Here is a 24,662-nt window from a genome sequence, read left to right as displayed (position 1 = left end):
ATGTAGGATCTAAGGCAAGACTACCATCATGTGGGGTCTTTACACAGCATCTGCTGTGTAAGGGGAATAGTTCCTTTCTCTCCTCACTCCTCGCCCACCAAGAGTAATGTCCAGATGTCTGGAGATGTGGCTTTGTTAGGAGTACTTACCTAGCACGAATGAAGTTCCATCCCCAGCTCCATATACACAAGATGTGGAGGTACACGACTGTCGTCCCAGCCCTGAGTGGGTGGAAGTAGGCAAATCAGGAGTTCAAGGTCATCCTCAGCTACATAAAGACATGCAGAGTTGGAGGAAAGCTTGAGGCGTGTACAGCTCTGTCTTAAAATATAAACCAAGAGAGTAAGACCCAACATTACCTCCTCCTGGAAGTCTTCCCACACTCACAATGAAACTACTAAGGACATCTGAATAATATCCAAAAAAGTATGACCCACCTTCCAAACCTTTGTAACAGCTTGTCTCCACTAACAAACAGATAAAGAGCAAGGTTATGAATCCAGATTCTAAGATACAGTCTAACCTCTTTTGTATGCATGCTTGTGTGTGTGTGTGTGTGTGTGTGTGTGTGTGTGTGTGTGTGTGTGTAAGAGAGAGAGAAAGGGAGAGAGAGAACACATATGGAGATGAAAGAACAGTTTCAGCTCTTCAGCATTCTAAGTATTTTTGTACATATGTACATGTATGAATATGCGAGCAGGCATATACATGAAAGCGTGTGTGTGTGTGTGTGTGTGTGTGTGTGTGTGTGTGTGTGTGTGATATGGCCCAAATGTGGAGATTAGAGAACAAACTCAGCATTTGAGGTTTTTTGTAAATGTGCATATATGTATGCATGTGTGCGTATGTGTGTGCATTTGTGTGCATGTGTGTATGCACAAGTGTATGCATGTGTGTGTACACAAGTGTATGTGTGTGTGAGTGAGAGAAAGAGAGCCCAAATGTAGAGCAAGATTAGGAAACAATCTCAGCATTCGAAGTTTTTATAAATGTGCAAATATGTGTGCATTTGTGTGCACGTACATGTGTGTGTGTGTTTGTGAGATCGACCACATGTGGCGATTAGAGGACAACTTGCATGAGTTTGCTCTCTCCTCCTGCCATGCGGGTGCCGGGGATTGAACTCACTTTATCGGACATGGTGGCAGTTACCTTCACTTGCTGAGCCCTCTCACAGGCCCCTCTTCAGTATTCTTATCACTGGTTAAATCCTCAGTCTTTATTTGAGGTAAGGGAAAATTCTGCCTCTCCTTATGAGTACGTAATTCAGAGTTCTCCAACCCAAATCGTCTACCTGAATTTTCATAATCTCTGTCTTCCGATAGCCCCATTGCTCATGCTTCAACGCCCCTGGGACATACTCTGTGGTGCTACAATCTCTAAAGCTTGCACACCCACAATTACCCATATTTTATATTTCTTGCCCTAGAGATATTTTAAATTTCCTCAAAAGAAAAGACTACATCTTTTACAATGACATAGAGGAAACTTCTGGAAGTTTCTTCTACATTTGTTAAGGCGGTGGTCATGTAGATGGACGCATATTCCAACACCCATTGAACTTGTAATAGTCAATTTTGACTGCCAATTTTATTAGATTAAGAAATGCTTAGGGGGCTGGAGAGATGGCTCAGCCTATAAGAGCACTGACTGTTCTTCCAAAGGTCCTGAGTTCAATTCTCAGCAACCACATGGTGGCTCACAACCACCCATGATGAGATCTGATGCCCTGTTCTGGTGCATGTGAAGACAGCTGCAGTGTACTTATATTTAATAATTAATAAATAAATCTTTTAAAAAAAAACCCGAAATGCTTAGGGGTGGACTAAGAGCATGGCTCCATGTGAACCTGAGTTCATGGTCCAAGAACACATGAGAAGCTGGACACAATAATATATCCACAACCCCTGAGCTCGTACAGTGAGGTGGGAGGTGGAGATAGGAGAATACCCCAGATGCTTGTGAGCCAGCTAGCTGGCATACATAGACAAGAGACACTCAATCGATGTGGAAATCAAGGATAGACACCTGAGCTTTCCTCTGATCTGGACATGTGTGCCACAGTATACACACAACAGCACACACATAAGTAAATATGCACACATATACAAAACCACAGACGCACATCATCCACACACAAGGAAGGTGACAGAAATACCCAGGGCATTAGGGAGGTAAACTCTTGTGTGTATCTGTGAGGGTTTTTCCAGCAAGGGTTAGTTAAAGAGGGAAGACACTTGCTGAGTGTTGACAGGGTTATCTCAGCTGAGTAACTGACTGGACTGAACAGAAGATAAAGGAGAGAGACTCTGGTTGGTGACACATCCCTAAATCCTCAGCATTTGGAAGGCAGAGGTAAGAGGATCCGCACAACTTTTAGGCCAGTGTGAGCTCCATAGCAAACTAACCCGTGCTTCATAGGAAGACCTGGTCCCTTTTAAAGGTGGGAGAAAGTCAGTGACGATAGTCAGCCTTGTCAACTTGACAGAATCTAAAATCACCTGGAAGATGAGCCTCTGGGTGTGTCTGCGGAGGATAATCTTGGCCACATTAGCTGATGTGAGAAGATCCAGCTTCTCTATGGATGGGACTATTCCCTGAGCAAGGGATCCTAACCTATACAAAATGGAGGAGGCAAGACAAGCGCCAGAACGCGCTCATTGCTCTCTGCTCTCAGAGTGGACAGTTGTTACTTTGTCTGTCAAGGGTGCCCTTTCTGGGATGGGCATGTAGTATCCTTTCAGGAAAGGTCTCTCACAGTACATGTGAGTATACACATATGTATATGCACGCATATACAAATATATGTGTGTACACATATATGTGTGTGCATATGCACACCAGCACATGTACATGTCTGACTGTGAGCACATGCCCACATGCACAAACACAGGCACATACATGCTTTCAAACAGCTGTCCTGAGCATTTTGTACAGGAGTTGACAAACAGATCCATTTCTGCCAAGGCAGGGCGTGTACCTGGATCAATACTTTCGTGCATGGGGTCGCCTGGACATTTTCAGAGAACCCTGGGGTCCAAGTCTGCCAAAACCTTGTGGCGATTCAGTGCTGCTGCTCCCGACCGACTGCTGCCATTCACACACTGATTATCCGATCAGTAGAGGGTAACGTCACATGCATTCCACGTCCATCCGTCAGTGAACATAAGGTGTTGCTTGGAAGACTCAAGCCACTCCTGAACATCTAAAACATCCTTATCCCTGGTCGAGTTGAAAGCTTCGTCTTCACTATTGAAAGGGGGAGCTCTCTTTCAAAGGGGTGCATTTGAAACTCATCTCTTGACTCAAACTGAGACCAGCAGGTATCAGAGCCCACATTTCTGCTAGGCGCCTGGTTTCCCCGTGGCCCATGGAGACATGCGAAGTGGCCTACAGTACGGAGGCCAAGCTCCACGCTGGCCATTCCTTCTGACGTTGTTACCTTTGAGGCTCCAGCAACAGCACTGCAGCCACTACCTGTCCCCAAGAGTCTGCTTGAGATGAAGGGACACAGCTCCTTGTCCCTGTTGTCTTCTCCCTCCCTGCCTCGGATTTTGACCTCAGTTCATCTGTAACTTGGCAACCCACCAGGAAAGATACTGGAGATGTCAGTGGGTCAACTCCCAGTCCTGAATTCACAGTGAACCTGGCATTCTGCTTCAGTGTACCCACATTGTCTGTCTTACTTATTGCTAAGAGATCAAAAAAGCAGTTGGTAGGGAAGCGTCTACCTTGCCTTGGCACCACTTGCTGGCTGTGACAGACAGTTTCCCATCAAGCCTGCTTTGGTTCCCCGATGAGCAGATTTGCTTCCCGAAACCACACAGTGGTTCAGCGAGTAAGAAACAAATACAAATGTATATTACATTCATCTGTCACATTTCCACAAGATCTGTGGATATGAAATTTCTTATATGTACACAGTATGTGCATATCCATCGATGTGCCTATGTGCCTGTATATACATATATGCACAGGCACACCTGTGATGGTGTTTTGATTCTTGGTGTTAACGCCTCCCCTCATAATCCAAAGCATAGTCCTGAGACCTCATCAAAGCTGCTGCACAGTGAACTTGGCTGCAGTTCCGGGCAATCTTCGCAGTGAAAGAGTTTTTGTCTTGAGTTTCTCTCTGTATATGCTTTTTTTTTTTTTTTTTTTTTTTTTTTATGTCCCAGGCAGTCCACAAGGGAATGACAGTCCCAGGATTGAGTGCATGGAGGGGATATGGGAAAAATATGTGAGGCGGGCTACAGTTTCCCCCAACACAGCAGCGGTAATCAACGGCAGGTTTGATTTGAGACTGCCAAGTATCGTCCCTGCTGATAGCTGTACCTTTTGTGAGCAGACGACATACAGGGTCTATACAGCATTGCCAGCGGCTTTTGTGGACAGCCCTGTCATAAGCCCTCCACAAAGATCCAGTTATGTGGCTGTTGTTATGGGAACGGTACAATTATGGCCAAATTGAAGTAGTGGGGGTTGGGAGGGGCGACAAAAAAAAAGGGAAGTGGATTGGGGGTGGGCAAAATTGCTATTTTCACCCTGATGTATTTTGGTTGGTCACCTGGACTCCGTGCAAACAGCAATCAGGACAAACAGATAGCAGAACCCTACTTGGCTCTAGGGCTTACAGAGCCGGATTTATGCTTTCAAAACAGAAAAGTGCCTGTAAGAGAATAAATATCATATCCTCGTGTGTGTGTGTGTGTGTGTGTGTGTGTGTGTGTGTGTGTGTGTGTCCATGATCCACATATGGAGGCCAGAGGACAACTTGCAGACACCTATCATTACTATGGGTACCTGGGGCAGAACTCAGGCAGGTTTATAAGCACCGTTACCTCCTCTCCTGGTTGCTTTTCAAACAACTTTTTTTTATTAGATATTTTCTTCATTTACATTTCAAATGTTATCCCAAAAGTCCCCTATACCCTCCCTGCTCCCCAACCCACCCACTCCCACTTCCTAGCCCTGGCATTCCCCTGTACTGGGACATATGATCTTTGCAAGACCAAGGGCCTCTCCTCCCATTGATGGCCGACTAGGCCATCCTCTGCTACATATGCAGCTAGAGACACGAGCTCTGGGGGGGGGGGGGGGGGTACTGGTTAGTTCATATTGTTGTTCCTCCTATAGGGTTGCAGACCCCTTTAGCTTCTTGGGTACTTTCTCTAGCTCCTTCATTGGGGGCCCTGTGTTCCATCTAATAGATGACTATGAGCATCCACTTCTATATTTGCCAGGCACTGGCATAACCTCACAGGAGACAGCTATATCAGGGTCCTATCAGCAAAATCTTGCTGGCATATGTAATAGTGTCTGGGTTTGGTGGTTGTTTATGGGATGGATCCCCAGGTGGGGCAGTCTCTGGATGGTCCTTCCTTCCATCTCAGCTCCAAACTTTGTCTCTATAGCTCCTTCCATGGGTATTTTGTTCCCCATTCTAAGAAGGAATGAAATATTCACACTTTGGTCTTCCTTCTTCTCGAGTTTCATGTGTTTTGAAAATTGTATCTTGGGTATTCTAGTTTCTGGGCTAATATCCACTTATCAGTGAGTGCATATCATGTGTGTTCTTTTGTGATTGGGTTACCTCACTAAGGATGATATCCTCCAGATCCACTCATTTGCCTAGGAATTTCATGAAGTCATTGTTTTTAATAGCTGAATAGTACTCTATTGTGTAAATGTACCACATTTTTTGTATCCATTCCTCTGTTGATGGACATCTGTGTTCTTTCCAGCTTCTGGCTATTATAAATAAGGCTGCTATGAACATAGTGGAGCATGTGTCCTTATTACAAGTTGGAACATCTTCTGGGTATATGCCCAGAAATGGAATTGCTGGATCCACCAGTAGTACTATGTCCAAATTTCTGAGGAACCGCCAGACTGCTTTCCAGAATGGTTGTACCAGTTTGCATTCCCACCAGCAATGGAGGAGTGTTCCTGTTTCTCCACATCCTCGCCAGCATCTGCTGTCACCTGAGTTTTCCAAGATCTAAATATGGAAGTAGAAACAATAAAGAAAACTCAGACAGGCGTTTTCACTGTGTGTCAAGGCTGCATGCTCAGTCCTGAGACTCTGTGCCATTGCTGTTGCCCACATTCACCCACATCTGGATTATGACGATGTGCAATGGAAAGTTTCTGATTAGCCAATCTAAGCTGTGGGTAGATAATCCACAAAGACTTTAAAGTACCCTCTGTAAAATGTTTTGTTGAGAATGATGACTTTGGTTGAAAATAAAGACAGAATCAATACGGAAAGAGAACACGTAAAAGAATCACAGACGTTTTAGAACTGGAAAGTACATCAACTGAAATAAAGTGTCTGTGGATGGACTTCACAGCAGGATACAGAGGGCAGAACAACTTTTAGCAGACTTAAAGATTAAAGAGGAGAAGATACGTCCGGCTTGATGGTGCATGGTGCTTGATGGTGCATGGTGCTTGATGGTGATGGTCATGACTGCAAGTTCAGGGTTAGCCTCTGATATATAGTGATTTTCCGGTCAGCCTGGGATACAGAGGGAGATCTTGTCTCAAAACAAAACAAAACAAAACACACAAACAACAGAAGCAAAACAAGTAGAAATTATCCAATATGAACAAAATATAGGGGGGAGCAAAATACACTGGGGAACAAAATACATGGGGAACAAAATACACAGCAGGAGAGCAAACAAAAAGAGCAGAGTATGAAGAATGTGGCACTGTCACAAGAGTCCAGAAGAGAAGATGGGTGGGGTTGAAAAGGATGTTCAAAGGAGCAGAGGCTAGAGTTTCCACATTGGGCAAGAGAAACAAATGAACATGTTTAAAGGACTGAGTGAAAAGTTAGCTGTAACAGCACACGTGTGCAACTCAAAGAACCAAGGAGGACTGAGTGTTCCAGGCCAGCCTGGGGTACATGCTGGAGAATCTGTCTCAAAAACAAAACAAGGGGCTAGAGGGATGGCTCAGGAAAATGCTCCCTGCTCCTGTAGAGGACCTGGGTTCAGTTCCCAGCATACACATTGGGCAGCTCAAAAACACCAACAACTCCAGTTCCGAGGGATCTGACAGTCCCTCATGGCCTCCACAGGCACCTGCACTCGTGTGACATATACACACAGGGACGGATGCACATATAAGTAATAATAAATTTTAAAACCCCAAAGAAGAAGACAAAGATTAGAAATCTACAAACGGGATAACATGAAGTAAGAATAAGATGTAGTCGTTTGTGAAAAGTCTAGTTTACAAAGGTTTGCAGGTTGGTGGGATGGCTCAGTGGGTAAGGCGCTTGCCTGCAAGCCTGCTAATCTGAGTTTGAATCACAGAACCTACACAGAGAAGGAAGGAGAGAGCCCACTCCACAAAGTCCTCTGGCCTCCACATGTGCGGGACAGCATGCATCCTGCCTTGCTCAGCCCATTACAGACATACAGTAAAGATGAATAAATTACAAAAAAAAAGATGGAAAAGTGGGCAGGAGGAGTCTCAGAAGCAAGAAGAAATGAGCGGGATCTGACATACAGGGGAACATTTCACATCAGGAACCACGCCAACCCAGAATTGTACTTCGAAGGAAAGCATTATTTAGTTTCACCAACAAACAAAATCAAAACTTTACAAACTTTGCTTTTTCTTTCCAGAGTCAGAGTCTTGCTGTGATGCCCTGGCTTGAGTCCAATCCTGGGCTCAAATCGTCCTCTTATCTTTGCCTTCTGAGTAGTTAGGATGATGGTCTGGGGAACCAGGCCCATCTCTTTGTGTGTGTGTGTGTGTGTGTGTGTGTGTGTGTGTGTGTGTGTGTGTATTTATTTGCATGTATATGTGAGTTTATGTGTGTGTATGTATTTGTGTTTATGTGTGACTATATAGATGTGTGAGTGTATGTGTGTGTATTGTATATATATGTGTATATGTATATGTGTGTATGTGTGTGTATGTATGTGTGTATGTGTGTGTATGTGTAAGTGTGTGTGTGTAAGTGTGTATATATGTATTTGTGTATATGTGTGAGTGTATGTGTGTATGTATTTATGAGTATGTGTGACTATATATATATGTGAGTATATGTATGAGTATGTGTGTGTATGTATATGTGTGTATATGTGTGTTGTATGTGTATGTGTGTGTATGCGTATGTGTATGGTATATGTGTGTGTATGTGTACGGTATATGTGTGTGTATGTGTGCTTGTGTATGTGTGTGTGTGTATGTGTAGCTATATGTGTATGTATGTATGAGTATGTTTGTGAATGGTGTGTATGTGTAACTATATGTGTATGTATGTATGTATGTATGTATGTGTATGTTTGTGTATGGTGTCTGTGTATGTGTGTATGTGTGTGCTTGTGTATGTGTGTGTGTGTATGTGTAACTATGTGTGTATGTATGTATGTGTATGTTTGTGTATGGTGTCTGTGTGTGTGTGTGTGTGTATGTGTGTATGTGTGTGCTTGTGTATGTGTGTGTGTGTATGTGTAACTATGTGTGTATGTATGTATGTGTATGTTTGTGTATGGTGTGTATGTGTGTGTGTGTGTGTGTGTGTGTGTATTAACTACCCTTTTAGCACAGGTCCCCTGCAGGCAGACCCTCTTAGCTATTCTGCATTCAGAAAGGTTGAAAGGTTCGAGCACGGGCTCAGTGGTGAGGAGAAGCTGCTGCACCAGCAGAGAGACCTGAATAGAGGGAGTCGGCTACACAGAGATCACGTGACTACAAACCAGACCCTGCCTTGTCAGGCCAGAAGACATCGATGACGGCTTGTTTGTTTGTGTGTTTGTTGAGATAAGGTTTTGTTATACAGCTCAGAATGACCTTAAACTTGCAATCCTCCTGCCTCAGTCCCCCAAGTCTCGGGGTTACAGATGTAGAGCACCATGCTCAACCCGTTTTTGAGTTTTCTAAATTATAGACAAAGCAAAATCATAGGTGTAATGTGCTTTTCAACAGGCCAGTGGCCTGGCTTACACAGTAGCTAACGACCAGAGGCCTTGCCTCAAACAATGTGGATGGGGATTTCCAACAAGCCAGGCTGTCCTGTGACCTCCACATGTGTATTGCAGCACATGCATGTCTACACACACACAGAGGGACAATAAATTAATTTTTAAGAAAGGAAAGAAAGGGTCAAATAACCACAAACAAGCAGAAGAAAACTAGTAATTTAAATCAGGAGTAGAGTACAGCTTATGAATCAACATACTAGGAATGTAGATATAGTTCTCTTCCATTGGCACAGTAAGAAGGTAACCAAGCAGAGAGGTAACACCTCTGCTGAGCTACATCGCAGAATCAAGATGGTGGGATGTCTTCCTTTCATTCTCACTGCTCTGATTAAACACTCGGACACACAGCAGCTTCAGAGAGGAAGGGTTTATTTTAGCTCACAGTTCTAGGTTACAACTGGTCACAGGGGTGGGAACTTGAAACAGCTAAGTCCTATCACACCTTCAGTTAAGAGCAGAGAGCAGGAATGCACTCATGCTGGCGTTCAGCTAACCTTCTCCACTCTTAGAGAGTCCAGAGCATGAAACCCCGATCTACTATGGCTGATCTACTTTCAAGCTGGGCCATCCTTCATCAATTAAAGCAATCAAAAAGAAAAAAAATGATTCTTGTATGCACATGCCCACAGGCCAACCCAATCTAGACAATGTCTCATGGAAACTCTCTTCCTCGGTGATTCCAGGTTGGATAGAGTTGACAATTAAAGACAATAAACCAAATACGGATGAATGATTACAAACACTCCTTCCTAGAAGAACAGGAGCCCCTGGAGCCAGTAATAGGCAAAAGCTAGGCATAGACTAACTGGAGAGTCTTGGGACCCAGACTTAGGGGCTCCCATCCTTTTTAGGAAGACTAACCTGACTTTCTTGGAAAGACAAAGGAAAACTTTTGCATGTAAGGCAGACAGAAGCAAAACTAATTGTGTGTGTGTGTGTGTGTGTGTGTGTGTGTGTGTGTGTGTGTGTGTGCGCGCGTGCGCTTGGGGGTGCTCGTGTGCACGTGCGCATGCATGTGTGAGTGCATGCAAGCCTGTGTGCATGCATACGAGCATGTGTGTCATGGGTGCACATGAGTGTGGGTGCAAATGTGGATGTGTGTACATGTGTGTATGAAGTCTATAGGGTGACCTCAGGTGTCAATCATTGAGAATCAACCACCTTGTCTTTTGAGAGAGTGTCTCTCCTTTTTCCCTGGAACTAGCTGATTGAACTAGGCTGGCTGACCAGTGGGCTCTGCAGAACCACCTCCATATCCATTGATATGACAAACATGCCTGGCTTTTTATGTGGGTTCTTGGGATCAAACTCAAGCCCTCATGTTTGTGCTCCAAGTACTTTAATGACAACTCCAGATACCTTTTATTTCAGTCACCAAATCCCGTGGGGTGGCGGGGGGGGGGGGACTTTCAAAACCTGCTCTGATTGGGGGCAAAAATAATGAGATACCTGGACCCCATCCCAGTACCCCTCTTTTACACAAGGAGAGAGTGGAGAGAGCACACCTGAATGGATCTTCTGAAAGCCATTGCACGGGGATTTGGGCCTGCTTTAAAAAGAGACTTAATCACAAGATTACTGGCTGTCTTCCCTCCTCAGTCCCTTACCACCACATCAACAGGACTCCAGGATAATAACAGTGCATTACAGCTGAGAGCTCCACAAGACGTGGACTCTTCAAAAACAAGTTTCCAGGGAAACCCAAAGACAATGGAAGAGGAAAAAAAATACAGGGCATGAGAGGAAATGGACGCGCCTGACACCCACAGCTCTGGTCCACATTAAACACAGCTTGACGCCCTGAAGGATAAACATAAAATCTCACTAAAAAGCCTGTTTGCCTCTGTTCTCACTACCTGATACATTACCTCTGGCTTTCAGCTGAGAATTACAGACATGCTAAGAGGCAATGGAGAAAACAATCCAAAGAGATAAAACGAGCATTGGAAGGAGCATGAGACCGGGTCCAGAGGTTGAGATCATTACATTGGAAACGTGAAATCACAGGACTACTACACGAAGGGATCTGGGCAGGGTGAGAAAGGGCAGCGTGTTGGGGCAGAAGGGCAGTGTAAGCAGAGAAGAAAAAGGATTAAAAAGACATGATAGTGTCCAAAGCATTGTGTTAGAGATGGTGGCACAGGAGATGGATATGTCAGTGGAGAGAGCCATGAAATAAAGAGGAGGAGGAGGAGGAGGAGGAGGAGGAGGAGGAAGGAAGGAAGGAAGGAAAAAGGGGAGGAGGAAGAGAGGAGGAGAGGAAGAGAAGAAAAAGAAGAAGAGGAAGAAGACTATGGGAGAAGGATGGGGGGACAATGGCAAACAGTTACATCCCTGTAATGGAGATACCAGGAAAAGACGATATAGAAAAAGGCACAGAAGAACTACTTGAAGTAGTACTAGTTAATGAGAATCTTCCAAAATTAATGACTAATGATGGACTCCACTCTTAAGAACCTTAAAGGCGACCAAGGAGAATTGGCAACCCAATTAAGGAGAACCAGTAACCCAAAGCAGCATCCAGGCATATTATGGTCAATCTTCAGAAAATTATAGACAACAAGGAAACTTGGGAAGGAGGGAACAGCTTGCCGGGAGAGGAACATGAATGAGAAGGTCGTCAGACTTCTCTCCAGAAACTATGGGAGGAGGAAGGGAGTGGAGTGAGATACGTAAACACACAAGGAGAGCCGGTTTGTTGGAAGTGTTGACTGAGGCAGAATGAAGACTTGGGTTACAGCCCTAAGACCCGTGCCAAAAGTCAGGCATGCTGGCGCACACTCGTCATCCTAGGGAGGTGGAGACAAGAGCACCCCTGGGACTCTCTGCTCAGCCAACATAGCTAAATCTGTGGGTCTCAGACCAGTGAGACCCTGCCTCCAAAGCTGTACAGTTCCTGGGGAATGACCCAGGCTGACATCTGGCCTCCATACGAATACCCACACTGGCACCCACCCTGGCGTGCACACACGAATGTCCTTTAAAAGTGGAGAAGAAATACCATCTCAGGGAAAACTGATGGAATTACTTACCATGAGACTTCCTGCAAGAAATACTAAAAATTCTTCTGGTAGAAAGACCATGGTACACATGAAGAATTCAGATCTATGTAAAGTCTGCATGGAGTTAGAGAAGGAATAAATAAAGGCAATGAAAGTTTGTTAGTTTTTAATCCTTAGTCAATGTAACAGATAACAATTTGTTCAAAATAAGAAGAATCTATTGGGTGAGGATAACAGAAATAAGTGGAATTTACAGTGGTAGCACTGCCAGGATCTGGGAAGGAGATTGAGAATCCTCTGCAACAGAGAATCTACACTACCTATGGTGATGTTTGAAGGGGAGCTTGAGTTATTTGGGAATGTATATTATAAATCGTAAGTCATCTTAAAAATAAATTATGACTGGCATTCTAACTGGGGAGAGAACGGTAACAAAATAATGTGCATTTACAATCGGAGAAAGCTGAGACATAGAAAAACCAAAAGAAGAAGAGAAGGGAAAGGAGTTGGGGAAGGAGACAGGAGATGAAGGAAGGGGATGAGAGAAGAGACATAGGGAGAGGAGGGCCAGAGGAGATTAGAGGGGAGGGAAGGAGAAAGAGGAGACTGATATAACATATAATCACCTGAAGAGAGAATGAATGAAGAATTATATAGATCAGGTTGATGTGTGGACATGCCCATGGGAGATTATCTTGACTATTAATTGATGTAAGAAAATCTAGCCCATTGTGGGTGGCACCATTCCTTAGGCAGGGTATCCTGAACTGTGTAAGAAAGGGGAAAGCTAGCTGAGAGCAAGGAAGTATGTGAATGATCAAGTGAGTGAGGAAGGAAGGAAGGAAGGAAGGAAGGAAGGAAGGAAGGAAGGATGTGCCTAACCACTTGAGTCCCTGCCTTTACTTCATGGGAATGATGGACTGTAGCTTGGAATTGTGCAATAGCTTTTTCCCCCCACTTTTTATTTATTTACATTTCAAATGCTATCCCTTTTTCCTGGTTTTCCCTCTGCAAACTCCCTATCCCATTCCCCCTTACCCTGCTTCTATGAGGGTGTTCCCCCACCCACCTACCCACTCACACCTCAACGCCCCAGCATTCTTCTATACTGGAGCATCAAGCCTTCACAGGACCAAAGGCCTCCCCTCCCACTGATGCCAGATAAGACCCCTTCATCTCCTTCAGTCCTTCCTCTAACTCCTTCATTGGGGTCCCTGTGCTCAGTCCTATGGATGGCTGCAAGCCTCCGCATCTGTATTGGTCAGGATATAGCAGAGCCTCTCAGCAGACAGCGGTATCAGGCTCCTGTCAGCAAATACTTTTTGGTATATGCAATAGTGTCTGGGTTTGGTGTCTGCAAGTGGGATGGCTCCCTAGGTGGGGCAGTCTCCAGATTGCCTTTCCTTCAGTCTTTGCTCCACACTTTGTCCCTATATTTCCTTTAGGCAGGAGCAAGTCCAGGTTAAATTTTTGGAGATGGGTGGTGGCCCCGTCCCTCAACCAAGGGGCCATGCTTAACCTCTGGAAATGGTCTTGACAGGTTCTCCCTCCCCTTTGTGGGGCATTTCAGCTAATGTCATTCCCTGTGGGGTCCTGGGAGGCTCTTGCTTTCCTGGCATCTGGGACTTTGTGGTTCCTATCCCTAGTTCCCCATCCCCCATTGCTACACACCTCTATTCAATTTCCTGACCATCTGAACATCTCCTCCAGCTCCTCCCATATCGGTTTCTTCCCCTACTTTCCCCTCCCCTCTTCTCTTCCAAGTCCCTCCCACCTTCTATTTCCCTGGATTTTTTTGTTCTCCCTTCTAAGTAGGACTGAAGCATCCAATCTTTGGTCTTTCATTCTCTTGAGCTTCATGTGGTCTGTGAGTTGTACCATGGGTGTTCCATGCACTTTGACTAATACCCACTTATTACTGAGTACATATCATGTGTGTTCTTTTGTGACTGAGTTACCTCACTCAGGATGATATTTTCTAGATCCATTCATTGGTCTGTGAATTTCATGAAGTCATTGTTTATAATAGCTGAGTAGTATTCCATTGTGTAAATGTACCACATTTTCTGTATCCATTCCCTTGTTGAGGGACATCTGGGTTCTTTCCAGCTTCTGGTTATAAATATGGCTGCTATGAACATAGTGGAGCATGTGTCCTTATTACATGTTGGAGCATCTTCTGAGTGTATACCCAGGAGTAGTATAGCTGGATTCTCAGGTAGTGCTATATGTCCAGTTTTCTAAGGAACCAGCAGACTGAGTAGTTATACCAGCTTGCAATCCCTCCAGCAATGGAGGAGTGTTCCTCTTTCTCCACATCTTTGCCAGCATCTGCTGTCACTTGAGTTTTTTATCTTAGCCATTCTGACTGGTGTGAGGTAGAATCTCAGGGTTGTTTTGATTTGCATTTCCCTGATGACTAAGGATGTTGAACATTTCTTTAGGTGTTTCTTGGCCATTCGAGTTTCCTCAGTTGAGAATTCTCTGTTTAGTTCTGTTCCCCATTTTTAATAGGGGTTATTTGGTTCTCTGAAGTCTAACTTCTTGAGCTATTTGTATATATTGGATATTAGCCCTCTATCAGATGTAGGATTGGTAAAGATCTTTTCCCAATCTGTTGGTTGCCATTTGTCCTATTGACAGTGTCCTTTGCCTTACAGACGTTTTGCAATTTTAAGAGGTCCCATTTGTTGATTCTTGATCTTAGAGCATAAGCCATTTGTGTTTAGGAAATTTGCCCCTGTGTTCGTGTGTTTGAGGCTTTTCCCCACTTTCTCTTCTATTAGATTCAGCGTATCTGGTTTTATGTGGAGGTCCTTGATCCACTTGGACTTAAGCTTTGTACAAGGAGATAAGAACGGATCAATTTGCATTCTTCTACTTGATGGTCAGCATCATTTGTTGAAAATACTCTTTTTTTCACTGGATGGATTTAGCTTCTTTGTCAAAGATCATGTGACCACAGGTGTGTGGGTCTTCAATTCTATTCCATTGATCTACTTGCTTGGTACCAATACCATGCAGTTTTTATGACTACTGCTCTGTAGTACAGTTTGAGGTTAGGGATGGTGATTCCTCCAGATGTTCTTTTATAACAATAAAAGAATAGTTATAAGAATAAGAGAATAGTTTTTGCTATTCTAGTTTTTTCGTTATTCAAAATGAATTTGAGAATTCTATGAAGAATTGAGTTGGAATTTTGATGGGGATTGCATTGAATCTATAAATTGCTTTCAGCAAGATGGCCATTTTTGCTATATTAGTCCTTCCAGTCCACGAGCATGGGAGATCTTTCCATCTTCTGAGGTCTTCTTCAATTTCTTTCTTCAGAGACTTGAAGTTCTTGTCATACAGATCTTTCACTTGTTTGGTTAGAGTCACACTAAGATATTTTATATTGCTTGTGACTATTGTGAAGGGTATCATTTCTCTAATTTCTTTCTCAGCCCATTAATCCTTTGAGTATAGGAAGGCTACTGATTTGTTTGAGTTTATTTTATATCCAACCACTTGGCTGAAGCTGTTTATCAGCTGTAGGAGTTCTCTGGTGGAATTTTTGGGGTCACTTAAGTAGACTATCATATGATCTGCAAGTAGTGATATTTTGATTTCTTCCTTTCCAATTTATATCCCTTTGACCTCCTTTTGTTATCTAATTGCTCTAGCTAGAACTTCAAGTAGTATATTGAATAGATAGGGAGAGAATGGGCAGCCTTGTCTAGTCCCTGATTTTAGTGGGATTGTTTAAAGTTTTTTTCCATTTAGTTTCATGTTGGTTACTGGTTTGCTTTATATTGTTTTTACTATGTTTAGGTATGGGCCTTGAATTCCTGATCTTTCCAAGACTTTTAACATGAAGGGGTGTTGGATTTCGTCAAATGCTTTTTCAGCATCTAATGAAATGATCATGTGCTTTTTTTCTTTGATTTTGTTTATATAGTGGATTACATTGATAGATTTCCTTATATTGAACCATCCCTGCATCCCTGGGATGAAACCTACTTGATCACAGTGAATGATAATTTTCATGTGTTCTTGTATTCAGTTTTCAAGAATTTTATTGAGTATTTTTGCATCTGTTTTCTTAAGGGAAATTGGTCTGAAGTTCTCTTTCTTTGTTGGGTCTTTGTGTGGTTTTGGTATCAGCACAGCTGTGGCTTCATAGAATGAATTGAGTAGTGTTCCTTTTGTTTCTATTTTGTGGAATAATTTGAAGAGTATTGGTATTAGGTCTTTTTTGAAGGTCTGATAAAATTTTGCACTAAACCCTTCTAGTCCTGGTTGGGAGACTTTTAATGACTGCTTCTATATACTTAAGGGTTATGGAATTGTTTAGTTTATCTGATCTGATTTTACTTTGGTACCTTGTATCTGTCTAGAAAATTGTCCATTTCATCCAGATTTTCCAGTTGTGTTGAGTATAGGCTTTTATAGTAGGATCACATTTGATCCTACTATACAAGAAATGAAATTAACAAAATTCATTTCTGATTTTGTTAATTTGATACTGTCTCTGTGCCCTCTGGTTAGTATGGCTAAGGGTTTATCTATCTTATTGATTTTCTCAAAGAACCAACTCCTGGTTTTGTTGATTCTTTGTATAGTTCTTTTTGTTTCTATTTGTTTCTATTCAGCCCTGAGTTTGATTCTTTCCTGCTTTCTACTCCTCTTGGGTGTATTTGCTTCTTTTTGTTCTAGAGCTTTCAGGTATGCTGTTAAGCTGCTAGTGTGTGCTCTCTTTAGTTTCTTTTTGGAAGCACTTAGTGCTATGAGTTTCCCTCTTAGCACTGCTTTCATTGTGTCCCATAAGTTTGGGTATGTTGTGCCATCATTTTCATTAAATTCTAAAATGTCTTTAATTTCTTTATTTCTTCCTTGACCAAGTTATCATTGAGTAGAGCATTGTTCAGCTCCCACATGTATGAGGGTTTTCTATTATTTATGTTGTCACTGAAGGCCAGCCTTAGTCTGTGGTGGTCTGATGGGATGCATGGGATTGTTTCAATCTTGTATCTGTTGAGGCTTATTTTGTAACTGATAATATGGTCAATTTTGGAAAAGGTACCATGAGGTGCCAAGGGGGTATATTCTTTTGTTTTAGGATGAAATGTCCTATAGATAACTGTTAAATCCATTTGGTTCATAATTCTGTTAGTTTCACTGTATCTCTGCTTAGTGTGTGTTTCCATGATCCGTCCACTGATGAGTTTGGGGTGTTGAAAGTCTCCCACTATTATTTTGTGAGGTGCAATGTGTGCTTTGAGCTTTAGTAAAGTTTCTTTTATGAATGTAAGTGCCCTTGCATTTGGAGCATAGATGTACAGAATTCAGAGTTCATCTTGGTGTACTTTGACCAGTATGAAGTGTCCTTCCTTATCTTTTTTTTGATAACTTTTGGTTTAAAGTCAATTTTATTTGTTATTAGAATAGCTACTCCAGCTTGTTTCTTGGGACCATTTGCTTGGAAATTTTCTTCCAGCATTTTATTCTGAGGTAGTGTCTGCCTTTGTCACAGAGGTATGATTCCTGTATGCAGCAAAATACTGGGTAATGTTTATGTATCCAATCTGTTAGTCTATGTCTTTATTGGAGAATTGAGTCCATTGCTATTAAGAGATATTAAGGAATAGTGATTGTTGCTGCCTTTTATTTTTGTTGTTAGAGGTGGAATTGTGTTTGTTTGGCTATTTTCTTTTGGGTTTGTTAAAAGAATATTACTTTCTTGCTTTTTCTAGGATGTAGTTTCCCTCCTTCTGTTGGAATTTTCCTTCTATACCTATTATCCTTAGGTTTTGTCTTCTTACTATGTCCTGGGTTTTCTGGATGTTTTGGGCTAGGAGCTTTTTGCATTTTATATTTTCTTTGACTGTTGTGTCAATGTTTTCTATGGTATCTTCTGCACCTGAGATTCTCTCTTCTATCTCTTATATTCTGTTGGCGATGCTTGCATCTATGACTCCTGATCTCTTTCCTAGGTTTTTTAAGTCCAGGGCTGTCTCCCTTTGTGATTTCTTTATTGCTTCTATTTCCATTTTTAGATCCTGGATGGTTTCGTTCAATTCCTTCACCTATTTGGTTGTGTTTTTCTGTAACTCTTTTTTTTTTCAGAACATTTTTTAATTGGGTATTTACTTCATTTACATTTCCATTGCTATCCCAAAAGTCCCCCACACACTCCCCCACCCACCCACTCCCATTTTATGGCCCTGGCGTTCCCCTGTACTGAGGCATATAAAGTTTGCACAACCAATGGGCCTCTCTTTCCACTGATGGCCGACTAGGCCATCTTCTGATTCATATGCAGCTAGAGACACGAGCTCCGGGGGAGGGGGGAGGGTAATGGTTAGTTCATATTGTTGTTCCACCTATAGAATTGCAGATCCCTTTAGCTCCTTGAGAACTTTCTCTAGCTCCTCCATTGGGGGCCCTGTGATCCATCCAATAGCTGACTGTGAGCATCCACTTCCGTGTTTGCTAGGCCCCAGCATAGTCTCACAAGAGACAGCTATATCTGGGTCCTTTCAGCAAAATCTTGCTAGTGTATGCAATGGTGTCAGTGTTTGGAAGCTGATTTTGGGATGGATCCCCAGATATGGCAGTCTCTAGATGGTCCATCCTTTCGTCTCAGCTCCAAACTTTGTCTTTGTAACTACTTCCATGGGTGTTTTGTTCCCAATTCTAAGAAGGGGCAAAGTGTCTACACTTTGGTCTTCGTTCTTCTTGAGCTTCATGCGTTTAGCAAATTGTATCTTATATCTTGGGTTCTAAGTTTCTGGGCTAATACCCACTTATCAGTGAGTACATATTGTGCAAGTTTTTTTTGTGATTGGGTTACCTCACTCAGGATGATGCCCTCCAGGTCCATCCATTTGCCTAGGAATTTCATAAATTCATTCTTTTTAATAGCTGAGTAGTACTCCGTTGTGTAAATGTACCACATTTTCTGTATCCATTCCTCTGTTGAGGGGCATCTGGGTTCTTTCCAGCTTCTGACTATTATAAATAAGGCTGCTATGAACATAGTGGAGCATGTGTCCGTCTTACCGGTTGGAAAATCTTCTGGATATATGGCCAGAAGAGGTATTGCGGGATCCTCTGGTAGTACTATGTCCAATTTTCTGAGGAACCGCCAGACTAATTTCCAGAGTGGTCATACAAGCTTGTAATCCCACCAATAATGGAGGAGTATTTCTCTTTCTCCACATCCTTGCCAGCATTTGCTGTCACCTGAATTTTTGATCTTAGCCATTCTGATTGGTGTGAGGTGGAATCTCAGGGTTGTTTTGATTTGCATTTCCCTGATGATTAAGGATGTTGAACATTTTTTCAGGTGCTTCTCAGCCATTTGGTATTCCTCAGGTGAGAATTCTTTGTTTAGCTCTGAGCCCCATTTTTAATGGGGTTATTTGATTTTCTGGAGTCCACCTTCTTGGGTTCTTTATATATGTTGGATATTAGTCCCCTATCTGATTTAGGATAGGTAAAGATCCTTTCCCAATCTGTTGGTGACCTTTTTGTCTTATTGACAGTGTCTTTTGCCTTGCAGAAGCTTTGCAATTTTATTAGGTCCCATTTGTCGATTCTCGATCTTACAGCACAAGCCATTGCTGTTCTATTCAGGAATTTTCCCCCTGTACCCATATCTTCGAGGCTTTTCCCTACTTTCTCCTTTATAAGTTTCAGTGTCTCTGGTTTTATGTGGAGTTCCTTGATCCACTTAGATTTGACCTTAGTACAAGGAGATAGGAATGGATCAATTCGCATTCTTCTACATGATAACCGCCAGTTGTGCCAGCACCATTTGTTGAAAATGCTGCCTTTTTTCCACTGGATGGTTTTTGCTCCCTTGTCAAAGATCAAGTGACCATAGGTGTGTAGGTTCATTTCTGGGTCTTCAATTCTATTCCATTGGTCTACTTGTCTGTCGCTATACCAGTATGATGCAGGGTTTTGTTTGTTTGTTTGTTTGTTTTTGTTTTTTTGTGTTTTGTTTTTTGTTTTTTAATCACAATTGCTCTGTAGTACAGCTTTAGGTCAGGCATGGTGACTCCACCAGAGGTTCTTTTATCCTTGAGAAGAGTTTTTGCTATCCTAGGTTTTTTGTTATTCCAGATGAATTTGCAGATTGCCCTTCCTAATTCGTTGAAGAATTGAGTTGGAATTTTGATGGGGATTGCATTGAATCTGTAGATTGCTTTTGGCAAGTTAGCCGTTTTTATTATATTGATCCTGCCAATCCATGAGCATGGGAGATCTTCCCATCTTCTGAAATCTTCTTTAATTTCTTTCTTCAGAGACTTGAAGTTCTTATCATACAGATCTTTCACTTCCTTAGTTAGAGTCACGCCAAGGTATTTTATATTATTTGTGACTATTGAGAAGGGTGTTGTTTCCCTAATTTCTTTCTCAGCCTGTTTATCCTTTTGTACAGAAAGGCCATTGACTTGTTTGAGTTAATTTTATATCCAGCTACTTCATTGAAGCTGTTTATCAGGCTTAGGTGTTCTCTAGTGGAATTTTTAGGTTTCTGTAATTCTTTAAGGGATTTTTGTGTTTCCTCTTTAAGGGCTTCTATTTGTTTACCTATGTTCTCCTGTATTTCCATTTTCCCTGTATTTCTTTATTTATGTCCTTCTTAAAGTTTTCTATCATCATCATGAGATGTGATTTTAAATATTTTTCCAGTGTCTTGGGATATGCAGGACTTGCTGTGGTGGGAGAACTGGGTTCTGATGATGCCAAGTAGCCTTGGTTTCTGTTGCTTATGTTCTTGCCCTTGCCTCTTGCCATCTGGTTATCTCTGGCATTAGCTGGTGCTGCTGTCTGACTGTAGGTTATCCCCCCTATAAGCCCATGTGTCAGCACTCCTGGGAGACCAGTTCTTTCTGATAGGAATTTGGGTATGGAGATCTATAGCACAGGGTCAGCTCTGGGGCACAGATAGAAACCAGAAGGATCTTGTCCCTGGCTGTTCCTTGGGTTCTGTGTCCTGATGGCTCTAGGCAGGTCCCTCTTGGGCCAGGAATTTGAGCAGAAGTGGTGGTCTCACCTGTGCTCTCAGGTGTATCAGCACTCCTGGGAGATCTGCTCAGTCCAGGTGGGAGCTGTGACACAGGGTCTGCTCCAGGCACAGATGGAAACCAGAAGTGGGCAGTGGGTTTTTAATTATAGGAATGAAAATGAAACTAGGAAAGAGAAAGTGAGGAAAAGGGGGAAAAGAAGAGAAGGAGAAAGGAATAAAGAAGAAGAAAAAAAGGGAAGGGGGAAGGGAAGGGGAAGAAGGGGAGGGAATCGAGGAGAGGGAGAGGAGGGGAAGGAAGGGAGAGGAGGAGAGGGGAAGGAGGGGGAAGGGAGGGGATAGAAAGAAAAGGAAAGGAAGGGACGATGGGATCAGAAGGAATCCAAATAAGAAACAGCTATAAATGTGGTAGATACTAACCCATTAACAAGTTTAGTTTGAAGACGCCTCGATTCCGTTCCTGTCAGTTTCACAAATGCTCTAATTAATTTTTCCTTTTCAGTCTTCTTCAGGAACACACATTAGCACATTAGAATTTTCTTTCATAGCTTTGTTTTCTTAACCTTATATTCTGGAAAGTATGCGGGCTTAGTTTGGCAGGTTGGGCTTGGTTAGTACTTGGGCAGATCTCCCTCACTGTTGATACAGCTGTAGCTCACTCACTGTCATGGTGATATTGCTATTTATTTAACCGTATTTTGCTATTAGAACTGTGGGTGTAAACACTAGCTTACTCATATATTATTTCATACTTCATATATCTACAAAATAAATTCTTCACACTGGAATTTATGGGACCAAAGGCAACATCTTTATCATTGGTTGGCTACCTCCAGGATTCCTTCTGTAGAGAGTCTCCATTTTGTACCGTGACCCAGAATGTCGAGAAAGACTTACCTGTAGTGACTTTACCCCTCATTATCTCTCTGGACACCTTCTCAGACATGGCTACAAGTGTGATTTACTAATTTCTGGGGCATTTCACAAACCTATTAAGTTAGGGCCAAGTTTCACTGCAGAAACTGCTCTCCGTTGTCATTGCTAACATGTGTGTTTGGAATTTACTTAGAATCTATTTTAGTTGATGGTGTGAAGAAAGAACAAATTCTACTGGGTCTTTTAGGGCTTTTTGTTTGTTATGTGTTTTATTTGTTTGGGGTTTTTTTGGTTGGTTGATTTTTGTTTTTTGTTTTTGATTGTTTGTTTGTTTGTTTGTTTGTTTACAAATACCAAAGAACCATTAATTAAGATCTTGGCCATCAGATGGTTCAACAGATAAAGGCACCTGCCACCAAAACCTGCCACCAAACCTAATGAACTGACTTCGATCCCAAGGACCCACAGAGTATAGAAGTAATTTCTCCTCTCCTCTCCTCTTCTCTCCTCTTCTCTCCTCTACTCTCCTCTCCCCTCCCCTCCCCTCCCCTCCCCTCCCCTCCCCTCCCCTCCCCTCTCCTCTCTTCTCCTCTCTCTCTGCCTCTGCCTTTCTACAATAAACGCCTTAAAACCATGGACCCCCTCTTCTCACTGGAACCCGCCATGCTGGAGCAATGGATCAGGTCTTCACCCAAGGAGCCATGTGTCTAACCTCCTGCTGGAGTCAATCCAAGTCGCCTTAGCTACCCAGACTCTCTTGTCCTGCGGTAATCTGCCAGAGTTCTCTCCTCCCTGCCCTTTTCCCTTTGGCCCCAGGCCAGAGTATACCCCGGATCCCCACCCGCTCTCAATTCTTCTGAGACTTACAGTGGCATCTGAGATGTCCAAGAGTGAGAACCTGTCATCCCTGGCCTCCATGTGGCTCAAGGACCCAAAACCAGCTCGTCCGCGGTGCCAAGCAGTCTGTGGTGCCCGAGAGTCAGAGCCTGACTCCTGCAGTTCCATGGGGACCCCAGACTGCGCCTTTTCCTCACCCCCGAAGCGTGATCCCATGGCTTCTCACAGTCCAATGCCTGCCCGGCTGTTCCGTGGGGTCTGCAGCACAGTCAAACTTCCTGTGTCCAACTCGCCCAGCGGCCCTAGCCCCAAGCCGACATGAGAACCCAGTTTTTTACTCCACAGTGGACAGTTCAAGGCTAGCCTGGTCTACAGAGTGGGTTCCAGGATCATTAGGCCTACACAGAGAAACTCTGTCTCAAAAATCCAAATTAAATAAAAACAGGCGAGTTTATGTCCAGATGACGCTCTCCTACTAAAGGATGGCTTCCGCAGCAAAAATCATGCATGTTGTTGAAGGAGCAGGAGGCATGCTAAGGAACGGCATCATTCAACATGGTTTGCTGTCTTGTGTGGGGTGAGGGGGTACACATCCATGCTTGCATGTGTGCAGGCCACTTCACGGGTCTTCCATCACTTGCCAACTTACATCTTTTAAGACAGGATGTGTCGCTGAGCCTGGAGCTCTCCTGTTTCATTGAACCGGCTGGCTAGCAAGTCTCTGGGATCCACTCTCTCCTTTGCCTAGCACCGGGGCTACTGACGTGCTGTTCTCTGTGTGTCTGTGACTGCTGGAAACTGAACGCAGGTCTTCAGGAACAGTAAGTACTTTACCCTCTGATCATCACCCCAGCCCAGCAAATCGTCACCACTGACTTAGAAACCCACTCTTACAAAGACAGCCTCGAAGCCTGCAGAGAAAAAACAAAACAAAACAAAACATGGAAAACAAGAAAAGGAGGGACAGGATTGGCTGTCTCTTTTCTTGCCTGAGGTACAGAGACACTGTGCATCTTCAGCCTTGTGAGCAGCAGGGAAGAACACGATTACCATTTCCAAAGCAGTAGAAGAAAGAAGAGACCGCAAAGAAAACATTATGAACCCACAGAAATAAGAAAAGGAGGGGAAGAAAACGTACTGAATAGGAAAATACAAAAAAAAATAATAGAATTAAGTTAAATTAGACTCTATCCCCAGCTACAATAAATATGACTCAGTTAAACTGGCTTTTTATGTATGAAGTTGGATTGGATTTAAGATCCTATTACATAATGTCTATAAGAACACACAGTGAAGATCAAGATTACTTCCTTGTGCACTGGACGTAATCTTGATTACTTGCCCCCACCCGGGGACAGGACTTTACATCTGTCTGTCTGTTTTGGAGACAGCATCTCTCTATGTACCCGAGGCTGCCCTGGCCTCCTGAGTGCTGCGATTATAGGTGGGCACCACAACATCCGGTTTCTTTGGTAGAAACATTTTATTCAACATGCCTGGTGCACCACCCTTGGCATGTAGTAGGATGATGTAACTGATGTTCCTACAGTGATGGCTTTCCTGCTTTGACCGGCCTTGAATGATTTTAGAAGACTGAGAAAAGACACCACCACCACCACCACCACCAGGCACTCAACTAGAAGCCTCCAAGTTCTTTTCTGTGTGTTTGTATGCCAGTGTGTGTATGTATGTATGTATGTATCTGTATGTGTGTATATGGTGTGCATGTGTATATACATGTGCATGTGTGTGTATGTATATGTATGTATTTGTATGCACAATGAGTATGTACATTCATGTGTATGCTCAATGTATGTATGTGAGACAGGGCATGTGTATGTGTTTGTTTGCTTAGTGTATGCACATGTATGTGCTTATACACAGGAATATGAGAGTGTGTGCATGTGTGCATGTGTGCATGAA

At 43.0% G+C, this 24,662-nt stretch overlaps 1 long non-coding RNA gene across 1 annotated transcript in view; it reads right to left on the bottom strand.

The window, feature by feature from the left end:
- Positions 1 to 4,853: 4,853 nt before the first annotated feature.
- The window catches only part of Gm30866, a 35,231-nt gene continuing 15,422 nt past the window's right edge, over positions 4,854 to 24,662 (bottom strand). The window contains exons 3-5 of the long non-coding RNA XR_868655.3: positions 22,770 to 23,650; positions 12,038 to 12,121; positions 4,854 to 6,001 (exon numbers count right to left, since the gene is read on the bottom strand). This is a non-coding gene — a long non-coding RNA (predicted gene, 30866). The remainder of the gene's footprint in view (positions 6,002 to 12,037; positions 12,122 to 22,769; positions 23,651 to 24,662) is intronic.

Source organism: Mus musculus, chromosome 5 (genome assembly GCF_000001635.26).
Source record: "Mus musculus strain C57BL/6J chromosome 5, GRCm38.p6 C57BL/6J".
Taxonomy (NCBI): Eukaryota; Metazoa; Chordata; class Mammalia; order Rodentia; family Muridae; genus Mus; species Mus musculus.
Note: the sequence above shows the minus strand (reverse complement) of the source record. Positions and strands in the feature narration are given on the sequence as shown.